This window comes from Rhea americana, unplaced genomic scaffold (genome assembly GCF_003343005.1).
Source record: "Rhea americana isolate MKP2758 unplaced genomic scaffold, rheAme1 scaffold_177, whole genome shotgun sequence".
NCBI classification, from domain to species: Eukaryota; Metazoa; Chordata; class Aves; order Rheiformes; family Rheidae; genus Rhea; species Rhea americana.
In genome coordinates, this window is record NW_028185894.1 from 843,039 (window position 1) to 869,504 (window position 26,466).

A 26,466-nucleotide genomic window follows, 5' to 3' on the forward strand; every position below is an offset into this window, starting at 1 on the left:
TGCTGCCCTTCCTCGTCTTCCACAATCTCCTGCTGTGATAAGCGTATATTCGCTTGCTGCACCACCCTGTTTGTTGATACAGTCAAAGTAGTTAACCCATCAGTGACACTTCTGGACCAGTTCCATGTGGTACCGCTTGCCAGCTTGAGGAGCAGTTGGGCACTGTGTGCACCCACTCTGCAGTAGCCATGGGAGCATACCCTCTGCTCGCAGAAACCTGCCAAAAGTGCTGAAATACCCACTGCTGCCTGCCAAGCTGGCTGCGCCATGCCAGGCAGAGGTGGAATGATGAGGGATGAGTYGTCCTCCGAGCACCTGGACTCTCCCCCTGCTGTCACCCTTTGCCTCAGCCCGTCCACACACAGCTGAAGGTCACACTGCATCTACCTGGGATGCCTCTGAGGATGCCTCCATGCTCCTAGCTGCAGTAGTGGCTGCTCAGACATCAGGGCTCCTYTCGCTGAGCCCAAGCCTTTTCTCAACCCTCCTTGTGAGCCCCAGGTGATCCCAACAGCCATGCAGGACCAAGGCCTTGCCCCTTGCCTGGCACACAGTATCTTCCACTTCTTCTCCAAGATCAAGGTACATACACAGAAAACTAAGGCAAGGGCATCAGCTATGAGACTTTGTCCTGCCATTTCATAYAAATAAGAGCTCCCTTTCCTCTTGCCATAAATCTGAGCTTAGTGCTGTTACATGTTATTAGAGAGCAACTATGATTCCTGAAATTGCCCAGTATCACAGGTGGGTGAGTGAATGTTTCACCAAATATTGGCACTTTGGAATTTGCACAATATTATTAGAGAGATCAGGCTAATAAAACACTTAGGAATCCTTTGATCTAAAGGCTGTGCATGTATTTCAGACCCCAAACGTCCATGTTATCAGAATATTTGCTTATGCACACAATTCCAGATTCCCATACAGGGCACATGTTCTTCATGACCTTCCCTTCAGCTTTTCCAAGCCAAACCTTTTTAGAATTCAGRGTAACCTGCCTTTACCTTATGTATTGCCACAATACCCCCATTAGTGAGGTAAAAAGCTTAGCTTACTAACTTTTTTGCTTGAACAGGAAATTATAATTTAAGAAAAGTAGCATTTATATCAACAGTCCAGACCTTCAAGGATTTTAATGTACTTAATATATTTTAATTGCTTCAAGGTGCAATCTGACCACAGTCGTCCTCAGACAGGAACCTCCATCTAGGCTATATTACACATCACCAGGTATATTGCCTTTGAATCAGGCTGAAACAGTTGTTATTGGAAAAAAGCAATTGTACTAACTGGATAGTTAGTCAGTTCCTAGAATAGCTCTTTTATAGTTATAGAGAGTACTCAGACTGCAGCTCTTCAAATCTCTGAATACATTATAGCTTGGTTATTTGGCAGCATTCAGGAAAAAAAAAGAACAAAAAAAAATCCGAGAATGCCACCTTAATGAGTTCTTACTAGCAATACAAATATTTGGGCTTCTGCACAAAAGACARTTATAGGTTAAATGACATTAGGATAGCATCATGTGATTGATTAAAAATAAAATAAACTATTAATGCAATGAAGAATGCTTCTGCTTATAGGCCTGAATCAACTTATAAAACAAGAATAAAAAAAATCTCAAAAGTTTTGTCACGTTATGTACTAGTGCTATGTAGCACTGACGCACAGGGTTTTCATTAGATGTTTTCCTAAAAGAAAAAAAAAAAGAAAAAAGGATGACCAAAATGAAACATATCTTACTTTACCCCCATCCAAGGATTATTATTAAGATTTTTTTGGAATTTCAATTTTARTCTAAAAAACTGTCATATAAAAATACTACTAACTCTACCGAATTGCTACCATGGAAATGGTTCTCCAGCAACTCTTCTCACTTCAGTGCAACACAGTGGGTTTGTTGCTCCCCCTTCCCTCCTGCCCTTGCCTGTATGTATTCTGCAGTATGAAGGCACTCTATTGGATTTCTCTCTTTGGACAGCATGCCCACAGTGTTTGCCTTCCAAATTAGCCATATCTGTTGAGGCCCACCAAAGCCTCTACGGAAAAGCATCAAGGAGGCAGCATTTGACTTGTAGAGCCTTTAATGAGGCCTGATGGAATTATACTACAGAGGACTCAGTTACCTCCTTTAAAGGTGGCCTAGGCCCATCTCCACGAGCTAGTACTTTCTCCTTGGGAATATCCTCACCTTTGTATCATGGGGCAAACGTCTCCTGTTCTCTCTCTGTCTTTCAGTTTCTTACTCATAATTTAAGTACCTTGTCTACTAACACTACATGAAGAAAAATGCTTCAGACAGGTAGTGTACCTTAGATGGGRGAAAACATGGTACTTAGCTGACACGATATGTAAGCAACTTCTGCCATTTGGTCCTTCACTCAAACYGCTTTTCAAGTGTTCCTTTTATGATATGCCCTTCCACTTTTTTCCCCATAAAAGAGAGAGACAGAGTGGCATTTCCCTCCACTTCCCCCTCGAAACTGATAGCAGCTTTTCAGTGATTTTTTTCCCTCTYGTAAAATGTTCAGATACTTTATGGACAACAGAGTACCTGTCCTAGACCAGTGGAGGACAAGTGCTACAGGGGGCAGGGGAAGCATCTGAAACTCTAGATACTCTATGAGCACCAGAAAGCATCCTTCTCTTGGTAGCAGAAGTAGGCTGCAAATGCAATAAAAATAGACTGTCTCATGGGGTTGTGGTACCTAAGCTCCAATTTGAAGCAAGAGCTGTCTGAAAATTTGAAAGAACATTAGAAGAGATTTGGGCACTCATACGAGATAAAATCACAAAAGGAGAGGCAGAGGCAGAGGCAGAAGGAGAAGGAGAGGCAGGAGGAGAAGGAGAGGCAGGAGGAGAAGGAGAAGGAGAAGGAGAAGGAGAAGGAGAAGGAGAAGGAGAGGCAGGAGGAGAAGGAGAAGGAGAAGGAGAAGGAGAAGGAGAAGGAAGGAAAGAAGGAAGGTGAAGTGAAAGAAAAAGTGAAAGAGAAAGAGAAAGAGAAGGAAAGAAAGAAAAGAAAGGTCTGGTTCAAGTTTTAAAGGAGGATTTGGTTTATTTCCTTTGGAATGATTTGTCCTGTCCCAAGAGCTGGTAAGACTCAGTGACTGCAACAAGCACTTCCTAAGGCTCTAGCAGTCCTCTTCCTTACTGCCCTGCATCCCATGCAGTCCCCTGCAGAAATGGAAGGAGTACAAAGGTGATGTGAAGTGCTATGAAATCAGAATGGTAGTACCTTGTACTCCATATGTCCTTATATTGTAGCAAAAAGGATTACACACAGCACAGGGAAATGAGGAATAAATCTCTTCCAGCCTCAACATGAAAAGTTCCCTGCTGGGGATCTGWTGCTGCCATTGGCAAGATGTGTCAACACTCAGTGAACTCGATGGGAGGTCCGGGCATGGAAAATAAATAAAAAGAAATGCAAGACTGACCCTGAATATGTTCATCGAGAGCCCTTTGACAACAACGAGAATCCTTTTCTGGGTTCAACAATGTTGGACCAGACTGGAAGTGTCAGCCAGGAAACAACGCAGAGAGATGCTATTATTAGTCTTCATTTGTTTAGCCTTACCATAGTATAAACAGACATGAAATCTGAGAAAACAAATGCTTCAAACACACCTTATGCTTTGAGAATGTTTACAGATCGCCAGTCTTTTGTGAAAAGAATAAGCAGGAATTAGAAAAGAAAAATCCCTTGAAGATACTTCCTGGTTCCTGCTTAAGTATGTGAAGGTGGAGACTGAAGGAAGACTTAATCAGTTTGGACTGATTCCAGATGTACACTATCAYCTCTACATGGGGCTCTGCTTTTGGTAATGCTTGCATCTGAGTTTGTCATTCAAAGCAATAGAGCCAATAGAGCCATGAACAGCAGCAGCAAGACAAAAATAAATAAWTAAATAATATATAAAAAAGGTTGTTGAGCCCAGATGGCAAAAAACCCAGCTTGGCAGGTAGCTGGATACTGCCCCAAGCTGTGTGTGGCAAGCCCGAAGCAGATGAGCAAGATTCACCAGGACGGCTCAGTAGCGTAGGTCTGCAACCCCAGCTGATGGCAGARCTGTCCATCCCTCTGCAGTTGATGGGAAAAGAACAGCTCTTACTCAAAATCTATTTGGGGCCAATCTTCAAAGAAAACTACTCTTTACAAAAGCTGCCATTCACTCATCAGCATGGTATTTATGTGAGGTTCCTCGTTGGATATGCTTTCCGCATGCTCTGATGCTGTAAATCTGGCTGCACACTAAGGTAGGAATTTCCAGGCGATGGTTGCCAGGCTTCTCCCTTAAACATAGTGCAGATCTGCTGGGCCAGGTCACATTAGCAATCAGAAAGTCTAGTATCTCGCCTGAGGCAGCAGGCAATGCCTACTTCTAAGAGGCAAATTCGAGATGCCTAAGACAATGCATCTATGGGATGCACTGATACGAGGGGGAAAAAAAATCCCTTCTCCTAAACAATCAACCACCCTGTGTCCCAGACCTACAGTCATGAAACTTTGTTTTCTATTCTGTTTCACACACGCTTCCTCAATGGCATTCCTTTCCAATCTCAGGTGAAAAAAAAAATGTGTCAGTGCCTCTCTTCTGATCACCATTAGAAGAGCTATTTTTGTCCAGGGGAGTCTGAGTTCCTAGGTATATCCAGTTCAAATATATTTTCTCAACAGACATGAGTACTCAGATTGCTATACACACACACACACTCTCTCCATATTTCTCAGCAGCAGTGCACAGGTGCAGAGAGCACACATGAACAAACAGCTGCAACTTCATTCAGGTAAACTGCACAGAAACACATGACTTACTTGGTAAGAGAGTTGTCAATAACCACACAATAATCAGATTTTTTTTGGAGACCTACAAGGACTATCTAATTCCACTCCCTATGTCTCCCCACTGCAGGAGGAATTTCTTTTCCCCACAATGTTTTTTCTGCAGAAAGCCAACAAAGGCCAATATTCACCTTTAAATTCCATTTAAACTCTCAAAATAGGTGTGAAGTAGACTCTCAGAGAATTCAGCCCATTGCTGTTGCTGCTACCCATACTCTATCCAAAAGGATCTACCAAGTATCTAGCCCTTGCATGCCATCAGCCACAGAACACAGCCCAGWAGCCTATAGCAAACTGCAGCATGAAGCTGGGGATGTTCCTGCACCAAGAGAAGAAAGCAGCAGATAGAATGGATATTGACAGTGGCCTACATACAATTTAAATGAGATTTGAAATGATGCAGAACCTTCTGAAGGAATGAAGAGAGCCATCATAAGGGTGATGGGGAGCAAGCTAGTTGGAGCTATGAGTAACACAAAGTAACAGAAGACTGAAGTGCTTCCATAGCTCATAGARTGGTATAAGGGACTATGTAATTAAACATACCACACTTCATTTTCCAGACAAACGCAGGAACTCAAATATYTATTGATGTCAATGACAGCGGTGCAAGTCCAGTCCCACTGGAGAGTATGTTATCCAGCAATTATTTTTCAGCAAATAATTCTTACCCWGTTATTTCCTCTTTGGTTCATCTACACACAAAATACTGGTGGACCTAGAAAGTACAAAATACAGGCAAAGCTGGGATTAAGAATAGCCAGGGAAGAGTCATAAAGTTGCACACTGGGGACAGGGAGCAAACAACCACAGCATTTTGGTCTCCCACTCCTATTGAGAAATGGCAGTGTCTTCCCAGCTGATCACTATGAATGGCTACCAGTATGGAYCTGGAGGACTATAAAACCAGTCCTGAGACTTGGGAGTCTGCTTTGTTCTGCTGAGGACTACCATATTTTTCCACTTTTTCTGGGAGGTGGTATGAGGTACCAGCTGGCGCAGCTGCCTCTGACTGCCCTCTAGTGCAGGGATCAAACTTGTGGAAGAATTCCAAAGGCCGGGATAGCTGCAAGTGGAATAGACACCTTTACGACCTACAGTTGGGTGGGGAGGCAGCTCTTGCCCGAGCTTGGGAGGTCTGTGGTTCAGGAGAGTCCTCATTCGTAATTTTGTGCTACAAGCTGTCCCCTTCTGCAACCCCAAAGATAAATTCTCATATGAATCACAGGGAAATTGGAACATGAAAGAAGGCAGGAACCCAAATGTCACTGGAATAGAAGTACCTCGCTGTAATTCTACATGTCACGAGTGCCAGAAATAGCTTCTGGGTATGAGGTGGTTAAAAGAAAACTTAGCTCAGTCTCACATGTCAATGGCTGACTACTGAACCAATTCATGAACCTTCTCATTTTACAGGAGGTTTTAGAGCTTTTTTTCCATAAAAAAGACAATATAGTTTTCAATTAGGGAAATCCACGAAAGCCCAAGAAAAATATTCTGTGTAATAGTSGAAATATCCAGGACTATTTAAAATAATTTTGATTTTATTTGTGGCTTCAGGCTTTAGAGGCATTGTAAGACAGAAAACAGAGCAACCTCATCATTAGATTCAACAATTACCTGCAATTAGATACAGTAAGATAAAATTACATTACTGGAGAGAAAAGATCTACTCACAGTGGTTCCAAATAGACATCTGAACTATTTATCTTCTTCTCTACAGCTGGTATATTCCAACTAGGCTTTTTATCACAAGATAAGTGAATCTGAATTAGTTGTATCAGAATGACCACGTTCTTGGGATCCATTTGATAGCTTCCTGTTGAAAAGAGACATTATAATGAGAGRGATTTAATAATGTGAAAGATTTTGAAGAATAGCGATGGACTATGGAGCCCTTTATCTTTAACAGTCTTTGTGGCAGATTGGTTCACATAAAATTTGTCTAGTTTGTGGTCCTTTCTCTGTGAGAGGTCAAGCTCTGAGCAAAATACCAGAAATGGCAAAAATCTGTCCTGCAATACATGATAGGTAGAAATTATTTCAAAAGCTAAAGCACTATTAGATAGCCAATGKCATTAGGTCCCTTGGCTCTGTGGTTATATATAGACTTACATAAGATGCACATACTGTCTACTTTTATCTCCCACATATGTATKTGTACTTACATAGATCTACCAGTCTGCTGCCCAATCCTTTACCTTGGCTACATCCCTGTGAAGCTTCTCACTCTTTGCAAGATTTATCTAGTCTACATAGTTGATTTATCTGCAAGCATCATTATCTCACATCCATCCCTCTTTCAACATATAAAAATGGAGCCTTTTGCATAAATAAAAACAAGCCCAAGGTATTGTGGCCAAAACCTACTTTAATCTCCACAAGCAATTRGAAGTCTATGCAAAGCAAGTTAACATCCTGAAACAGTTCCCAGAAGAGAGTTATTCATCTGAAGCCACATTACTACTACCTGTAGGTATGAATTTAAGRAGCGAGACCATAACACAGAGATTGCCATCTGGTCTGTTAGAACATATTGATAGAAGCTATTTCTACTGCTGCACCTATTCCAYGAATAATTAGAAGTTTTAACTTTCAAGGGTACTTTCTAACACACAATAAATTCACCCGAGCACCTTCTTTCAGTTGCCTGAGTAACTCACTTCCTTTGAAGGTACTATCTGCACTATTTTTGCTGATGTATCTTTCCTGAAGCTGCCACCAACTATGGTCAACTGATCAGGCTTCAGCAGCAGACCTGGGAAGAGAATCCCAGTTTTACACAGTTTCTTTTGCTCTTGTCACTGGGCAGCACTAATTTTCAAGGTAGCAGCAGCAGCATCTGCACACAGATTGTGTCGCTTCCCAGTAATATTGTGCCATGTTAGTTCCCGCTGGCTAAAACGAATTGGGGGCACAGAGACCCACAGGTGGAGGTGAGTGTTTACCACTGGGGCAGCAAAGTGGGAATCASACTAACAGCAGACCAGTAAGGGGAATTCTTTAAGCAGTGCATGAGTACAGGCTCATAAGCATAGGAAAGGGCCAAGCAAACCACAGTTGTTTCTTAAAATGAATATCCTGCTAAACTCAGAGTTCTGGTTAAACCTTCACAGAATCAAGCAGAGGGACTTTCAATTAACACTGCATTTTTTAAGATTAATTGGATTATTTATTCCATTTACCTGGAAGGAAAGCATCAGTAAGCAAAACAATACTTACATGCTTACCCTCCTCAGAGCTCTTGCTCTTCCTGTCTCCTCCAGAGATACTCTTGGTATAGATCTGCTGCAGCCATGGGCCCTGCCATTAAGAAAGAAAGATCATTTCAGACCYATTGGGCTTTTGGTCCCTAAAAATGCACAGTCATCCTACAGTGTAACAAATGCAGCATTCATACAACGATTTTGACCACAGCTGGTGGCAGAAGGGTATATGAAAGGACAAGCTGCTAAAAATATCACCTCCCTTAGAGGAAAAGAGAGCTCCCACTATAAACAGAGTTGTACAGGGGCATAGAATAGCCCTCAAGAACAGTCTCAAGTGCAGCACTGATTGCAGTCAAGCTTCCTCTGACATTACGGTTCAGCTTGGTCCTGCAGATTCATCCTCCGAGAAGTATGCACACACTTCATGCCTAGGTATGCCTCTATCCAGCTCCAAATCAGAGTCAAGTGAAAAATACCCGCTGGTTTTAGTAGAGAGAGGTCAAACCCTGCATCTAACATAAACTCCTGCTGAAAGCTGTGTGTGTCCCTCAGTGGCCTAGATATCCAACATTGATCCCAACATGAAGAGTGCATCGTGCCAATCATAGTATGTAGCAATAGCTCGGCTGTTATTAAACCACTGGGGGATAATAATTAGGAAGGTAGAAAAAAGCACAGCACATGGTACTTTCACAAAGGTCTTAGGGAGCTTCATGAGCCACTGGATACCTCCTGCACTTCTCTATGCCCTGTTGAAAAYGCCAGTTCATGGATCCCATTCTGATCTCTTAATGCGTGGGAGCAGGGATCGCTGAAGGATTCTGAAGTCAGTGCAGGAATAAATTGGTATTATCTATTGTCCCTCTCACATGCCTTTATACAGCAGTAAATGAAAGGAAAGCTGATGGTAGCTTACTCTTCAGTGAAAAGAGAGCAAGCTGCCTGACATTTTCTATAGGATAAGAGCATGTGCGTGGTCTGGTACTCAAGGAAACAAGTGAGCTCCTTCCCCTGACACCCAGTAACAACATCTTCRTGGATCTGGAGGCAAGAGATGTAAGTGTGGGAAGGCTCAAGGAAACAGTTTACTACCATTACTATTACCATTACCAGAACAACAAAAGTAAATACAAGACACAACCACATTTTAATACAATAATTGTTTTACTAAGAAAAATGCTCCCTCCTCCCTCTTCTCATTTATAYAACATAATATTTTTTAAGATTGAGATTTAGTAAATCAGATAGCCTTCAATTCATTTTCCCACAGTAATACTAACTCTGCCCAATAGGCTAGTCAGACAGCAGAAAACTACAGACTAAAYTTGGCAAATAATTTAACACAGTACTGTTATTTTGACTTTCACTTTAGGAATACACTCACATTTATTCCAATGGGAACACATAAACAGAACTCAAAGGTGAATTCTCTAATATAACTATGTAGAAATATTAACTTATGCCACTGATATTAACTCGTAAGTATTCTTTACAWACCAAGTTCCATATAAATAGTTTCCCATCAACCAATACCTTCCATCAGCTGTACCTGTATTTAGGTAGTCAGTAGGCAATTGCATTCCCATAACAGTGGGCTCTGGTAATTCTTACTCTCCCCATGTTTTACTTATTTATTTATCAGTGGTATTTTTAATATAGAACATTGTGACTTTAAAGATACTTTAGCTACATTGTACTTATAGTGCAATTACAGTGGTATGTTGAACAGTATAATCATAAACTTTCTCAACTCCTGTGCTGGGCTAGCAACTATGCTGCTGAAATCTGTGCCACATTACTACACTACAACTGTGCTGGAGCTCTACTTCCTGCAAAATCTTGTAACTAAAAATGGAGCTCTCAACTTGCCCCCAAGAGGCTGCTAATTAAAATATGTATTTTTAGACTTTACGTATACTCAGATAGACTGCAAGTGATACTATAGATATTTTGTGGCTTTATTTTCAAAACATTCAGTCTCTAGGAACAAGGCAAAAAATTTACTTTCACTATAACRAGAATCCACTTATGAAAATATATATTGGGTATAAAACAGAGGAAATAATAATCAAAAATMATTGAAGGACTTCAGTAGTTAGCCTTCCAACTACAGAACTGGGTGACAGGCGGAAACAGACAGCAAATGCAAAACAGGAACAAAATAGCTGAAGTTACTGTATCACAGGTTGCAAGTAGATTTTACAGRTACATTTCTGTGCCTGTTTATTGTCCTCTCTCTTCTGTTAGTGAAGAAAGCATTCCTTGCTAGCTCAGTTTCAGGGGAGATAAGAGGCTGGTGGTCACAATTTCATAAAAGTCCTAAAAARTGAGAAACATGAGAAACTCCAGTATTTTGGTTTTCTGTCAGTGAAGAGGGTGGCAGAGGCTGTGAGAGGAGTCTCCTGTTCCCTTGAGCGCCTCAGTGATGCTCTCCTACTCCCTTGTCACTGTGTCCTGATGCCGTATGCAGTGTGCAAGGCACAGAAGTCCCACCTGAGTCACCTTCCGCCTAGGGGAAGAACCAGTGAATCACTGAAAAATACACTGGTTTTGTATAATAGTTGACATAAAATTAATCTGAATTCCTCTAGACATCAARGAACTACTGGTTTCCAAACCTGAAAGAACTGAGGCTACAGAAATTGCTAAAATGTTGGGAATCAATGGAAGGGGAATATCACACTATTAAGTGATTTCTAAGACTCATAATTTTTAAGACTCATAATTATTTATGGAGCCACAAAATGTWCCCCAAGATATATAATCTTGCCTTCTCCAGTGGTCCATCTAAACCAGAAAAGACAGAGGGAAGAAAARAGGAGAGAGAAACTAACTAGAAGTCCACTGACAAGTGGTGGGGATATTTCAGCAGTACATCAAGTTTCATCTCATATGCCAATACCAGAAATATTCGTAAGGGATTTGCACATTAGRAACATCACAGTTAAACTTCCAGCTTCTTTTTAAAATATAAGTTAAACCATGAGAATTTAGGCAGCATTTGGTTTATATCTATAAGGAAATGTCTTCTGGTCAACAGAAACAACGGTTTATTGCCTATACTGATCTGCCTGCTTACATTACTGGCTTACACAGCTGTATAATATCTAGGCATCTTCTAGATACTGATGCATCCTCTGCTATAATACCTCCCAGAGAGGTAGGTTACTGCTCAAAAACGTGTTTTATGGATGGGAAATGCAGAGACTGAGATCCCATGACAGACAAGAACTGAAAGTCAGTTTTTGCATATTGGGCTAGTGCTTAAGTTGCAGTATTTTCCTTCCCCCTTTTTCCCTAATTTGTGTTATTAAGCCTCAATCTTGACACCAAGTAACATATTAGGATTTACACTTGCGTACTTCYGCTGTTCTGCTCCCCTAAATTCTTCAAACATAAGAATAAGCTTGAAAAAGAAGGGACCACTGGGAAGAAATTTTTAAAACAAGACCTTTGATACCAGAACTCACTTTCTGCAATGGATCTTGGTTTTATGCATTGCAAACAATGAGGTTCTGTATTCGATGCTCCAGCCGGGCAGATSTGCTCTTTAAAGAAGGAGGATATAAAGAGAACTAAAGAAAGAAATAGATTGAAATTCATCTGAATCAATTAGGAACCCTTATATAGCCATTCTAAGCTATTGAAGTCTATTTTGTTTCATTATAGGTTTGCATGTAGGATGGGTGCTTTTATTGGAAGAAACACATAAATATTTCAGATGATGAGCTTCTTATTTTGTGGTCTTTCATTTTGCTAGTGCAAGCAATAGAGCTGCTTTTGGCCTTAATTATAGCAGCTGCCTGTCATTCAGAAAGCTATAAGCRCTTGACAGCAGTAGGTATGGCCTATTTCTCACAACAGAAGGAAACTGAGGCACAGATGTTACAGGCAAACACAGCAAAYCCATGGCTACATTCCTTTGCTTGCAAATAGGCTACTGAGCCACACAGACCTTTGCTATTGAATAGAAAAGGTAAAATAATGTACAATTACTGGTTTCTGCACTCAGACTAATACATAGCAACCTTTTAAGTTAYACAGGCAGAGGAGAGATTTGGGGTGAGCTTAGTAGCATTACTGAAAATTAACTGTAACTTTGATAAAGTAATACGGGCTTAGGGATGATAAAATATAGTGACTATTTAGTGAGTTTATCTAGTTGCAGGTTAAAGGTTCTTTACCTTATGAAAGGTAAAGAAACACCTTGGAGAAACAATACTGAAACTCTTTGTTCATCTGTTAACCAGACAAGGAAACTAGAAATCAGTCAGTTAAAGCTCTCTTKTCAGTATAGTAGCAACTGTGCCAGCTGAATTATCTATTCAGATACCTCTATCACATCTACTCATAAACCAGGATTCAGTCACTCAACAGGTCACTCTTCTGCTGGGTTTTACATCTTGGGGGACACTATTTTTTTTCTCGGATAGGTAAGCTGGAGCCCAGTTTAGTGTCATTCACTAACTGCCAGGACACTGTAACGTTCTCCCAAGCATCCTAGATGATGGCATGTGAAGCCCCTCGCTGTGGCTGCTGCCTCAAATAATGTCCTCTGAGTTATATTTRGAATGAAGCAACTGGAAGTCATTTCAGGCTAGCTAGGAATTTGTTGAAGCATAACTGAAGTGCAACACAAGCCTAGGGTYGCATACACCTAGCTAACACATATACCTGCAGAAAGGTATGTACCTCTAGAGAGTAACCCTATCCTTCCTCATAATAATTGTGTTTGTTCAGAAGGTTTGAGAGAACCCACAATCTGCTCAGATTTGCACGATAAGCCAAGAAGCCCCAGCAAAAACATCAATAATTTCATTTGGGTAACTTTCAACCTAATGAAATCCACTTCCACATGAATTAGCATAGCTGCTAGGTATCTACATGCCAATGACAGACATGGTGGCTGAGGGACTACAAAAATCAGGAAATGTCTCCTCTTTCAGGCCAGTTTCCTCTAGGCTCTTGTAGCTAGCAGCTGAAGCCAGGATGAGGTCCAGAGAGTCCCGTTCAAGGATATAAAACTTACAAGCCATCTCCTAATGATTATAAAGCAGCCTTTTGGAGCTGTCTGGTATGATCCACATATTCTGCTTAGGCAATTCTGACCCCCTTTTTTCTACTGATGTAACTATTTCAGTTGTGACTGTGTCCTTTTTAGCTACAAAAGCTGTTACATTGCAATAATGCACCTTTATAAAATTACAAAGTTTGTTCATTATAAAGGAGAGATTACAGAGCTTTCTTCAGCTCCATCAGAATACTTAAAAAGCTCCTGCAATTTCTACATACAGACAAGCCCCACAGTTTTGAGCACTTTGAGATCCATCTATCGCAACTCTCAGGATTTGGTTTGTCACAGTATTGGAGAGTTTCCCAAAACTCATCATCCTGAAATATCGCCACAATATGCAGGATTTTTTTCCTGCAGTCCTWCTTCATAAAACTGTCAAGAGTACAGCTTAGAAGCCACCAGCCTTCAAAGTCTACAGCCTTKCGTTTTCCTCTCATAAAGCTGACCTTGAAAATGTACTTGCTGCAGTTACTCTCTCTCTGCTTTCTCGCTCTGAAGAGCTTGCTCTGCCTTGCCTGCCTGCCTGACGTTCCTGAGTCATTATCTGTTTCTTAATATCCATCTCTGAGTATATCTCATGAGCAAGTTAAATGACAGAACAAAAAAKCTCCGTTCCAATTAACATCCCTCAGCACAAAAGATCCCAAACTGTGCCCTGCCATGACCCTCTTACAGACTTGTGTTTTCCCTGTGGTGAGCAGTAGGTACTCATTGCACCAAGTTTCAAAGAGCTGACTGCCTGTGGAGCATGTTAATCTTTTCTCAGCAGAGAGAATGACCATAATTTGCAGTGCTATCAATTATTTTGGAACAGGTAGTCAGTAAATCTAGTCCCAAATGCTCAAAAGTATCTGGATTGTTCTGACATGCTCTGGTCCTTTAACCCTGGCCCAAGCAACRACGCTTCTGCTTCCTCCATCCTCTGAGGTCTCCTTCCCACAGCCATTGGGGGGAAACTTGGCTGGGACAAATGTTGAAGGCCAGCGGACAGTAAGTGGCTTGAGATGAGCTCAGGAGTATTTGCTTCCTCCAGCTCATTGTTAGCTATGGGGAGATGCACCATGGTCACCTCAACCCATAAGAGTCAGTGCCACAATCACTGACACGTTCCTTTACCTCTGTGCTGGGACTCACCTTCTTAATCTTCTCTGCTTTATGGCTACAGACTGAAACTCAGGACCACAAGGATAACACGAAGCTGAGCTATTTCAYGAAACACCTCTGTGCATCTCCCCAAAGGGTTACAGAAAAGATTTAGGAATCAAAAAATAACTTTTCTCCTTGACTACTCATATAAATCTAACAAAAGCTCTGTTATCCTTTTTTAAAAAATCAGTCTCTCCTACCAGTGTGYCCTTGAAATGCATGATCTCCCCACCTAGTTTTGCCAGACCTAGACTGGGGGGCGGGGGGAGAGGAAGTAGAATGATGTATCTCAGACTTCAGTCTATTTGCAAAAGCTGCTGGCTCTGAAAAGAGGAACCCCTAAGGACAAAAGGCAGAGGGATCACCTTCCCAAGAAGTATGAGGACAGAGCCGTGCAGGGACCTCAACAGCTCCAGCAGCAAAAAAACACAGGTGCTGCCTGCTGTAATGGAGTAAGTCCCACAAAGCCCTTCTCCTCTCCTTCCTCCTCCAGAGAAGCACCACAGGGCAGCGGCATTTTGCTGAAACCAATATATGCTCTGCACAGGCTGCACGATCCATTTGTATGTCCAAACTAAGAAGCCTATTGTCCTGATGGGGGACACAAGGAACAGTGGATTTTTACAAAGAAGAGAAATATTATGAAGAAAACATATAATGGAGGATAGAGCCATGGGAATTTGTTACAAGGCTCCTGTAGTTTCCTGAGTGTTGCAACAGCCTCCAAAAATGCTCTGCAAAGATATCCTACAAGGCACTGTGTCTGGGCATTGCTGGCTGACTACCCCCTGGGCATTTTGACTTCAGCTGACAAGCCACATTTGGGGAGATATTTACCATCTTTGGTGGTACCGCTTGCAAACCAAGAAAACTAATAGCTGCAGAGCTCTTTACTGTAGGCATGGCACAAATTACTTAGGAGCCTAATTTTCCATATTAATGAGGATTAGGTTCTTAGATCACTTGAACRGAAAAATTTCACAATTGGCCATCTGTAATGCTCAGGAGGACTTGCAGTCCAAAGCTACTGATTTTCTTTGACTCATCTCTAGAATCTACTCATACCATCTGGAAGCAAGTTGTCCCTTGCTATTCTATAAGGAGAAGCTGGCTGTGACCTCACATTCACTGATGACCTCATGCTGGCCCTRTATTATTGATTTCTATGGAATTATTCCTGATTTGTTGTGCCACAGAGAAGAGAATCTGGCTCACTGAGATGAATGTGTGAAAAACTGGCAACCCAGAAGATGCCACCATATCCTGCCACGTGCATCTCCTACACCTGAAAGACGAGCCCTGAAGGGGAATGTCTGCCAAAGAACCTCCACTTCACATTGYATACCATAATAAAAATCTCTAGTGTTTAATTTATGCTGCCAAATTAATAGAAATGCTCATCAAAAAAATTATCTTGGCAGTRTTTAATAACAAGCTTTTTAGATGCCTGTATTTTTTTCACATCCGTGACTCTTCAAAATTTAATGCTTTGTTTTGACTTGACTAAAGGTTGAGGTGGATGGGTGGGTGGTCTGAAAATCCATATGGGCCGCTTTAATTACTTTAGTCACACAAGCAGCTTTAAGTTATCACAGCATCCTATTTTTTCCTGTTAGTAATGAGAGAACCTTAAATAAAAAAAAGATTTTTTTTCAGTTTAATTAGTTATAAACCATTTTTATGCCATGCTTCCCGTTCTAGAGATTCTCATCTAGCACCTCTAGTTCATGAGGTGCTTGCTGCCTAGTGACTGGCTTCTCTAAGTAARTAACAGAGTTTTTAGAAATAAAGAGCTCAGCATGTTGTATTCAGTTATTCTCTCTCTGACTTGAAATAATACTTACTCGCACCACTTTTCTGTGCTCTGGTTTGTTCTCTCTTGTTAAGATGAGTTGCACTTGGGCAGGAGACCTTAAAGAAAACCATGTTCAAGGGCTGAATCAGTACTTTTACATGGCATCATGCAGTCTTACACTTCTGGAGATGCTCTCTGCTGCACTGTAAAAACAACAATAAACAGAATCTTTAAAGAGGCCTTTTTCTGGAAGGTTTGCTATTGTAAATGAGGTGCCCCAATCAAAATTCCTGGTGCGTCTTCCCTGCCTGAATTCTCCCAGCAGCATCTGCTTGACGTAGAGTTCACAATTTTCTGAACTGATTTAGTACGTTATGGTGTTCTGCAGTACTCAGCATCTGCAGCAGCTACAGCTCAGCGGTGGGTGAAGTTTGTTTTGTGCAGCCCTGGAATCGCGACATTCTTTCAGTCCTGAAAAGCGTTTCCTTTCCCACAGAGTGAATCACTTTCTTTTGATTATTAAAGTCAAACTTTTGCAGGGCAGGTAGAATTTAAAGGCTCCAGGTCTGCGCAAACCACGCTCGGAAACGCTTTAAAACAAAGTATGRTTTGTTGGTTACAGTGCAGCTGTATTGTTCTTGCAAATCCACTGCTGAAGAGAGTCTTGTCATAATATATCGTCTATGTAGGGACAATGACATGAGGGAAAGTATCCACCTTTCCCACAACCTGTAGGACTTCATAAATGCTGGATCTGATGAACTTAGGTCTTTCAGGTTGCCAAAGAGGTTGTGGAGTCTCCATCCTTGGAGACATTCAAAAGCCATCTGGACAGGGTCCTGGGCAATGTGCTTTAGGACTCTGCTTGAGCAAGGGGRTTGGAGTAGATGGYCCCCAGAGGTCCCTTCCAACCTCAACCATTCTGTGATACCTTAGGATTGCCAATTTCTTTATGCCTTCTCTCTCTTTACTGAGGCTTCTGTGTTCGCATCCATTGCCGTTGCTGTCGCCCTCTCTTCAGGCTTGCATGGCTTCATGGCTGTATTCTTCCCCYCAGTTCAGGCCATCGCTGCACTCTCTGTGGTGGCAGCCCCTCAATGTGCCAAGAAAAGCCAGGAAAAACACCAAGATGGGCCCAAATAAGCACCAAGCGTGGATGGCTGTAGGTCTTGAGTCATATATATACCAAGGTGACCATTCAGATCTGTGCTCAGATGCTCAGCATCTCAGAGCCCTAAGTCAGCTTTGTTTCACTGATATAGAGGGTTAGATATATAGAGGGTTTTTTTTGTTTTTTGTTTTTTTTAACCATTTGTTTCACTGCTGGTGATCCCTTTACTAAGGCTGGAGACAACGCMAAATGAAAGAGATGCTGCTCTTACTGCAGTTCCTCCTGCCACCTGCCAGGTGTGGAAGGAAGCCACCAGACTGGTGCTGACTATGGCCTGCATGAGTACTTCCATGGTGGGGACCATATGCTGCATCAGCCAACCCAGAGGTTAGCRTGCAAGAGGAGAACCCCCAAACTTGAGGTCGTGCTTGGCAGGCAAAGTGAGTTTCGATGGGCTCCAGCACAGTGGGACGCACTGCCTAAGGGGTCATCAGTTAACTCCTATTTCAACTAAGAGACTTAGGCTAAATTCAATATGTTGAATTATGAAAAGAGCTCATAGGACAATAGGAAGCTGGGGGAATGAAGTTTCTTTGGAAGATTATTTCACCCGTTGGGCTGAAGCAGACAGATTCCTATGAAACTTCTTTGTACACCTGCATATATTTGAGTATGATACACAYACTTGTTTGTGTGCATGACACTTCACGTTAGTTACGTTTATGTGTATGTCTACACTCAAGTGAATTTGTCATTCTGTGTTGTAGGGCCCAGAAGAGTGCTGGGATGCATGARCGCATATTTGCACATGGCGTACATATATATGAGGGTTTTATATGTCCATGTCTTTGAAGACAGCTACTCAAATTTCAACATTTCAATTCTTCCTGGCTAATGGGGTCTACTCTTCTAACTGAGCAAGGACAAGACATCTGTTTCTGATGCCCAGAGGGGTTTAATTTCTAGCTTTGCAGGCTACACATGAGCCTCTGGCTAAGGATTCCTAGCATATATGATTACTTGACATGGTGCCTGAGCATCTACAATGGACCTTTGCACAAACACTGAAACCAGGGAGACCGCTGTCTTAACTGCACATTGTGGAACAGGAGAGGCCACAGGGAAAGCAAATGTACAGGACAGGTTATTCTCCCCACCCACTGTCTGGGCAGTACTTTTTGTTGCCTGCACTACCACACGCTTCATGTTACAAGGAAGGAGAAAGCACCAGGCTTCATCAGCCTTGGGTTCAAAGGTTGGTATGTTTTTACCGGGAACGACAAAACGTGGAAGGCATTGCTGATCAAACACCTTTTTAGTTCAAGCCCTCACTTTCTTACTGGAGGGCAAGGAGAAGTAAATGTCCTTTACAACACTTGAAACGCAACAAGCTTATAAGCTTGAACACACATTCTTCCAGAACAGTTTTCTCTGTCCCACCTTAAATAACCCAGTGACCAAGACACTTAAAATCCTGCAAACACACTGCATTTGCCTCTATCCAGTGTGGGTCCCTCAAGCAGGATATGTTGGTCACCCCACAGACAGGAATCTATCTGCAGGGGAACACGGAAAAATAAACCATCTGGCAGGGAGCTACTAGATGYGCAGCCTGGGCTCGTGAAGGCAGGGGAGACATGGGAGCTGTTGGCTGGAAGCAACCTGGCAAGGAGCTGGCTCTGTGAGAAGCTCCCAAGCCCAGTCCCTCCAGCCTGGCCAGCTAAATGCCTCGCTGGCCTCATGGCCCAATGGCCCACAGCACATCTCTGCTCCTCCAGTGCTCACAGCCCAGGAGATGTAGCCCCGACACTAGACCTGCACTCGCACTGCTCGTGGATTGCAGCTAGGGGAAGAGCCACAGGTTCCCATCACTGGGTGCTGATGGTGCGTCAGCGGGGTGAGACATGAAACTGAAGTATTGAGGACAATTTCATTACTTCCAGGATATCATACGGCCATGAGAGCTCCTGGATGCTGTCTAGATTTGCAGACTGGATATGTTAAGCAAGGTAAATAGAGCTGGAACTCAAGCTATGTGCAAGACTGTTCACTGCTCTGCAATTGTATCTCCTTAATCTGTCTGTGCTAGCCCATGGGGTGCTTAGAGAGAGAAGGCTTTCAAGGGTTATCAACAAATTATGTTGTGGTAAAAGCAGCAGTAAATATAAGTTGTTAATTTACCCAAGAAAGTAATTTTCGCTTTTGCTACTACAGCCAAAGATTAAATTAAGGAGTACTTGACTGGGGTTCAGCACTGTTACTTGTTGGGAAGGTCAAGCAAAAGGCTTGGGTGTGTGCAGCAGGCTTGTGTTGCGTTACTGGGGTAGCCTGCAGCAGTCAGAGATTCCCGAGGCTGGGCACGACAACTGCTGGCACACTGCCRCAGTACATGGCAATGTTTTAATGCTGAGTTAAATGATGGAGCCAGAATAGACCTGCAAATAGACCTGCAGTGGGGTCCACTCTGGCAACTCCATAATGTTTTTACCTATGCAGATTTCCTAATGTTAAGAAGCCCTCAGCTTCACTTCCAGTAGCAAGTGACTTTGGGGAAGTTTTACAMTTCTTTTGACCACTGCATTTCAAAAAGTGAACAATTTTAGCAATAAAATATACTGAAGGAAATTAACCTGACAGTTATCACACAAATACACTGCAGAGCATCCAGAATTTTCCCGTCTCATTTTCCCTTTTCAGAATCTCTTACAAATTCATTTGGATAAAAAAATCACAAATGAGGCATCTAGTGATCATGACATTCATATAAAAATGATACTTATTTTTTTAATCAGGAACTTCTTTCCTTCTAGTTTTTAAGCCTCTAATTTTCATGTTTTCAAGCTCTTCTCAGCAACCACAGGGACACGTACTCTAATTAAATAGAGGCAAGCTGACCCTTGCGTAATCCCCCGACTCCRACACAAAACTTCTGAATGCTGAGAGACTCCCAATAAAATAATGAAGGCTGGCAATAACTGCCACATCTAGCTCTTGCGCAGTCAGTGACTGGCTGGCCCGGGAGAAAAGCTGAAGCAAAGATAACTCTGTACTAGATATAAACCAGAACTAAGTCTCAAACTGGCCTGTAAAAATAACTGGAAGAGCCTGTAAAGCTATTTCGTGATGAAAGAAGATCCTGCCCTTGAGGGCCCAGGATATCTCTGTGAAACTGTCTCATTCCCTAAATCTATTGTTACTGTCAGGCAAGATATACCTGAAATCACATAGCTTTATAGGGATTATTCAAATCAGAGACAGGACTTTAAGGAATTCCAGGCACTGAAAAAATGTCACTCTTTTAAGGGTGTTTTCAAACATTTTAGTTTTCACTTGTTCTGATACTCAGGGGTCCTAATGAAGAGGTCTGGGGCCTTAGTAATATCCCTCTCCCTGTCCAGATCAAAAAGTAGGAAGAAATTATAAGACATCAATGCCTAAGGCCTCTCATGAGGGTCACAGCTACCATATCCAAGGCAACACATGGACATGTATGAAAAAACAAGCCTGTTCCAAAGTGTACCTGACTCTCTAAATGCATCATCACACACCTACTGAAAGCCTCCTCTCCTTTCCCCACCTCTCAGTCTTCTTTCACTTTTTCTTTTCCACCYAGTCCCTCCCTCCCACCTTTCATCCCTTCACCCCATTCTCCTAAAGCTCCTCCTCTCTATTTCTTTTTACATGTTTTTTTTTCACAGACCTAGTTCTGTCATCCTTTCTCATTTTTTCCCTTTCAATGCCCTCTTTGTCCCATCCCACAGTTCTGGTTCTTGTCCTGTCTCTTCCTCACCATCTCTTCACTATTCAGGGTGTACAGGAGTTAATCCAAGTTGGGATTCTGAAGCAGGATCCCATAGGATCACTTCCTTAAGCTAGTTTGCTTGGTGCCCATTTATGCGAGGCTTTACCCTCCCATCTTTCTGGCTACATTAAGTCATTCTGAACAGTTCTTACATGCTCTCTTTCTTGTGGATGTAACTCCCATTTTTTAGTTCCCCCCCCCCCAAAAAAAGAGTATCTTACATATCATTTCCAAAACAGTCTCTCCTTTGCTGCAGTTGTCTCTTTTCCAAATACTTGCAGGCATTTGGCATGCCTGTGGCCTTTCAAATTGTGGCACATAAGCCCTTTGTCACGAGGGATATGTAGCTTGATTTAGCTTATCTCCTCAAGTCTGTGTCAGCAGAATGGAGAGCACATCTTGACGTCCTGAATGAGGTACCCGAAGTAGGTTAACTATCTGCCTTCATTTGCAATGCAGCATCTGACAGTGAATGTTTAGCATATGGTGTTTATCCATTTGAGGCTGTGGTAGTTATCTGCAGCTCAGACCAAGGGGCTCATGCTCAAGAGACTGCAGCAGCCTTTGCCAAGTCAAAATGCGCCAACAGAGCAGGGCGAGCATGAGGCTGTCAGAAGCAGTGCGTTGCCCACGCATGCCCCAGGCCCCAGTCTCCTTCTTACTTACAGACACTGTCATAGCACCTAGAGGCTCATCCATGCTCTAGCATCCATCCATGCTAGGTTACACACAAAGACACAGTGGAGGACAGTCTGTGACACAGAAAGCTGAGGACAGCTCAGAAACCTAATCTGAGAGGGGTCTGACTAAAAATTCTCCTCGTCTCCAYCAAAGACAAGAGAAAAGCAGGAAAAAGAAAGTATTACCTTTCTGAGTTCAGAGATAGGAACTTCAACRGGGTCATTATGACTTCTCAAAGTCACTCAAGAATTGGGCAACAGATGAGAACTGAAATCTTTATAGTCTCTTGTTTTTCTGAGTCACAGTTCAGTGCCTCAGTCACAAGACCATCCTTCATCTCTCACTCTTACCCCAAAGGAAAAGCATGTTGTTCCTATTTGCTTACCAAGCAACAGTCCTATCTACAGGCTGTCCATCTTCACATGCAGGCAGAGTACCAGCAAGAGCATAATCTGAAGAAACAGGCGCACATGAGAACTTGCCTGCCTGCCAGAGGCACATGACATAGTTGATGTGCATTAAAAAGGCCGCCTGATTCCTACAGCCCCCTCGGATTGCATGCCCCACATTGCTGGTGAAGACAAGGAGAATTCTCAGCCCAATTGCCCACAGATTAGGTTTCTGGACATTTCCTTGATGGCATGCGGAGAGAATCTGAAGGAGAACTCAACAGCACAGATATTTTCCTGGCAAGGGGACGGACCTTTGAAGCTCTGAAGTGGTCCCAGAATAAACTTCATGACTTGGGAATGAACACTATGTGCTGACAACATCATCAGTTCACAGCTTTAAAGGCAACCTTTAGGACAGCTTTTCTTGTGCCCGCTGCTGTGCTGTGATCCCACTGGATTTTCCAGAAAGCATGTAAAGGGATTGGGCAAGATKCAGTGGCAGGGACACCAGTAGGGGCATTAACAGCGGACATTCATCCTTCAAGGGCAGCTACGGGTCAAAGACTACTGCTGTTTTTAGTTTCCAAAGATGGGTTCCCTTTAGGAACATGGAGTCTCACTGCAGGGGAATGGAGGGATAAGAAAGTCATTGGGGTATCAATATGGGAGARGAATTTAAAAAAAAACATAGTGATGCAGTTCAGGCAGGTAAAGCATAGCCAGACAGACTATCGAAAGCCTTACAGATATCTAGAATAACTGCATAATGAAAAAGCAGTAAGTAGTTAYTCTTTATCAGTAATGACTGATCCTTTATGGAAGATGATTCAGGGATTTAAAAGTCAAGAAGGCACTGGTTGGACAGATGGTTTGGGATGTACACAGGACAAGGAGCAGTGTGGAAGATGAAAAAGAAGTTGTTCTGACAAAAGTGAAATCAGGGGCAAAACCCAGGCTCTGTCACAATTCAAGACAGAGCATGATTTCAGCTGACTTCAGTGAAGTCTGGCTTTTTCTGTGAATATCTGCTGTCCTTGCCAGAATACAGGAGCTTGCTGTGTTCATTCTGAGCTATGTAGAAATTGTGTGAACATGGTTATTGTGGAGTTTTGTGTAAACTAATGCATAGGAGCAAGGTGCATTACCTCACGCTCAGTGATGATCTGAAGTCTGGCATTATACTAATCATTTATCATCTTTTGATTTGGGCAGTTGTCAATTAAAACTAAAGAAGATATCCGGTAGAAAGCGGTTTTTAGTTTAAGCATAAAATGACACTCAGCCCCTTACAGCCCCGGCAATGGGAAGATCTTAGGAGAGTTTCATCCACTCCTTTCAGTTTTTCACCTTAAACCTAAACATTGCAGCACATCTATAAGTCTGTCATGTACTCCAATGCCATCTATTACTGGTTTACTAGGAAAACTTCTCCTAGCTAAAAAGTGCAAATTTTTAGTTATACCATTCACCCCATCTCCAAAATCTATGAAACATTGGGAGAGTTTTTCTGACTTCATACATAAAAGCTAAACTAGCAAAGTTTCCCTTGCACCTCCCCATGGTCCTTTGAACTGTTCCTTAAATTTATTGAAACTTTTTGCCACCTGAGAACAGKAACCAGCCTTCAAGACCATGTTTCAGGATCCACATTTATGCTGTAATGGAAGTTGGGCTTAATGTTCCTGCCAGGTACCAGCAGGGGAATGTGTATCAGAAGCAATGGGAGGAACTGGATCTGTCTGGGCAATGTGCCTGGGTCCAGGACATTTTATAACTGTGAGGAGAGTAAAAACAGCCATGGRGCAAGATGGCCTTTCTTCAGCTAGCAGCATCACTCAGTGCCTGGCCTTACCCAGTTGGCCAACAAGACCCTGACCATTTTTCTCTCCTACAGTGGGAAGAGGAGTAAAGGAAATATTCCTGTCTTACTCATATCTGCCCTCAGTTTCAGAAACAGATCAGTAATTGCCATGGCTGAATCAAAGCTGCAAGCAAAGAGCTGGTGACAGATGAGCTGGGGAGGTTTTGCAACAGAGAGAGAGAAGTCTTGGGTTCTCCAGTCCTCCCACCAGGTGGAAAGCAGCATAGGAGAGCACAACAGAGGAGCCAAACATAACTACAGACACATAGAACTGTTGTGGCTGCCTGCCACCATGGCCAGAAGTAGGCAAAACCTCTGCTGCGGTTTAGTCCACTGCTTGGTTCCTTCCTCTTTCTTACGTTGTGTTCCCATACTGCAAAGTGATGCATTGCCACATCACCACATACTCATGAAGGCCTGTGATGACGGTCCACAGAGCCAGTGAACTCCCACAGCTACATTAATCACAATTTGGAGAAGAGGTATCAGGAAACCAGCAGCAGGAAATCAGTTACAGAGAAGGCAATGTGGCAACCTGGCAGCCTGAGGAAAGAGGCCAGGCAGGAGTACCTACACAGGGCAGAGGGGAACAGGTCATGGTATCTCTGCTTTGGACCACTGGGCCACAGGGCTGGCAGGCTGTGCTGTGATCAGGATATGATGCCTTGGAGAAAAGAAGACAAGTCCACATAGTTCATTTAGGTCATCATGAATTGGAGCTAAGCAGAGGAAGAATCAAAATCCTGAACAAAGCAGAAAACCAGCTAATAGGTGAAAAGGGCTTCTCTTCAACTATTTTGCCAACAAAAAATGTGAAAACTCTCTAGGGGGTTTAAACTGAGGCCTGGTAGTGGGGACAGTGAGACTGAAGAGCTCAAATCTTCAACATAATGTGTAAGTTGCTTAGCTGGGAGAGGGGTGGGAGAAGAAGGGGCGTCGGCGCGACAGATCCATGGYCCCAGCTTTGTTGGCAACACTGCAGTACAAAGAAGGCAGAAAGCTGATCAAAAGGGTTGTTCTGAGGCAGAGTAAGGGGTGTTTCCGGGCTATCCAGTCTTATGGGGGAAAAAAAAAAAAAAAAAGCCATAGCCTACCATTTTTCTTCTATTATCAGCTAAAAATTAGGCTAAAATTTTATATATTCTTTTGTTTTTCCTCCCTCCCTTTATATAAATACAATATCGCTTACTTTCTCTCTCTCCCTTTTGTTGTTGGTTGCAAGCWGGAATGTGCATCTGTGCTTTATTTCTGTGTGTATTTTTGCAGCATTTTGTAGGAAACCTTTTAATATCTTACCAACCACCTCTGGCCTTTGGAGACAAATCATAAGCACCGGCAGGAAACTCTCATCTTTATGCCTCTTGCTTCTCTTGCTATTTAGGAACAGACAGCGGAGAGCACATACAATCTCTGGCCAATATAGCAGTCTCCAAGGGACATCTATCTCTGGCACAGTTAGYGCAAACCTTAAACTGTTTATTATTACATTCTCCTGGGATCCATTTTAATCTCTCTGCTGGATGGGGGTTAGCTGGGTAAAATGTTAGCTCAAGTCACCTTCTTCTGCACAATTTTGTCTGAGACAACTATTTATTCCACGCATCTAAAAATCTGGTCTGCTATGATTAATAATTTCTCAGACACTTACAGCAGTGACCACATTTATACATAACCATGTCATTTTCCTTGTAAGGAACTGCTGCAGTTGCACTGGAGAAGTTACATCAATATAAACGGAACAGAGATAGGGAGATTGTGAAAGGCAAGAATTTCTGTAATGAGCTATATATTCAGATATTATTCTATTCACTGTATCACAGTTGCTTTTGAGCCTCCCTGCTTTGGAAGAAACAGATCTGATAAGAATGGTCTCCATTCCCATCACAACTTAAACACAGAAAAAATGTCATSATACATCAGAGAAAATGTCCCTCCTCAAAATACAAGCCTCTCACAAGCCCACTCACCTGAAGAGTCAGAGTGGTATGGACAGACCTTCTCAGGACTTTGCATATAACTCTTGTTTCTGCAGACAGAATAATTACAGTACAGTGTAAAAGATACATAACTAGCTAATTTGCCGAACAGACACATGTAGAGATGAGCTGCAGCTCACTCTGCCTCGTGGAAGATACACACATATGAGTATCCCTGCATTATAGATGTCCCCAAGATAGTTGTTGCAGATCACTTCAACAGCCTTGCATAGCAACTGCAGTATCTGCTGCCTTTGCTTTCTCCTCTCCCAGCTCTTTTTCTCTTCCATGCATTATACTGGTGGAGTGCATGGCTTGCATCTTGGCTCACATGGCAGCACAACAGGTTTGTGTCCCACACAAAGTCCCACCTTGTGGCACCACCACTTGCCCTAGCTGCTGCTTGCACTGACCCACTGTGCTTGGCCCTGGGGTCTCAGAGGGGAGAGAGGCTGCAATGCTGCAGAGAAAACTCAGGTCAAGAGCTGCCTGCTGGGGAGGCAAAAGGTGGAAGCCAATTGCATGAGTTTTAACTTTGATGAGCAAGATCTGGCTAGCCCGCCATATGAGCATCTA

At 42.6% G+C, this 26,466-nt stretch overlaps 1 long non-coding RNA gene across 7 annotated transcripts; it reads right to left on the reverse strand.

The window, feature by feature from the left end:
- Positions 1 to 1,130: 1,130 nt before the first annotated feature.
- Positions 1,131 to 25,915, reverse strand: LOC146597820 (uncharacterized). 7 transcript variants are annotated; one of them, XR_014895394.1, is made up of 6 exons: positions 21,847 to 21,981; positions 16,117 to 16,270; positions 8,066 to 8,146; positions 6,521 to 6,662; positions 5,515 to 5,561; positions 1,131 to 1,691 (listed from the first exon to the last, which is right to left on the reverse strand). It is a non-coding gene; the product is annotated as an uncharacterized LOC146597820 (long non-coding RNA). The 7 variants fall into 7 exon arrangements; XR_014895393.1 differs by lacking the exon at positions 21,847 to 21,981 and adding an exon at positions 21,202 to 21,271; XR_014895399.1 differs by lacking the exons at positions 16,117 to 16,270; positions 21,847 to 21,981 and adding an exon at positions 25,882 to 25,915.
- Positions 25,916 to 26,466: the final 551 nt, after the last annotated feature.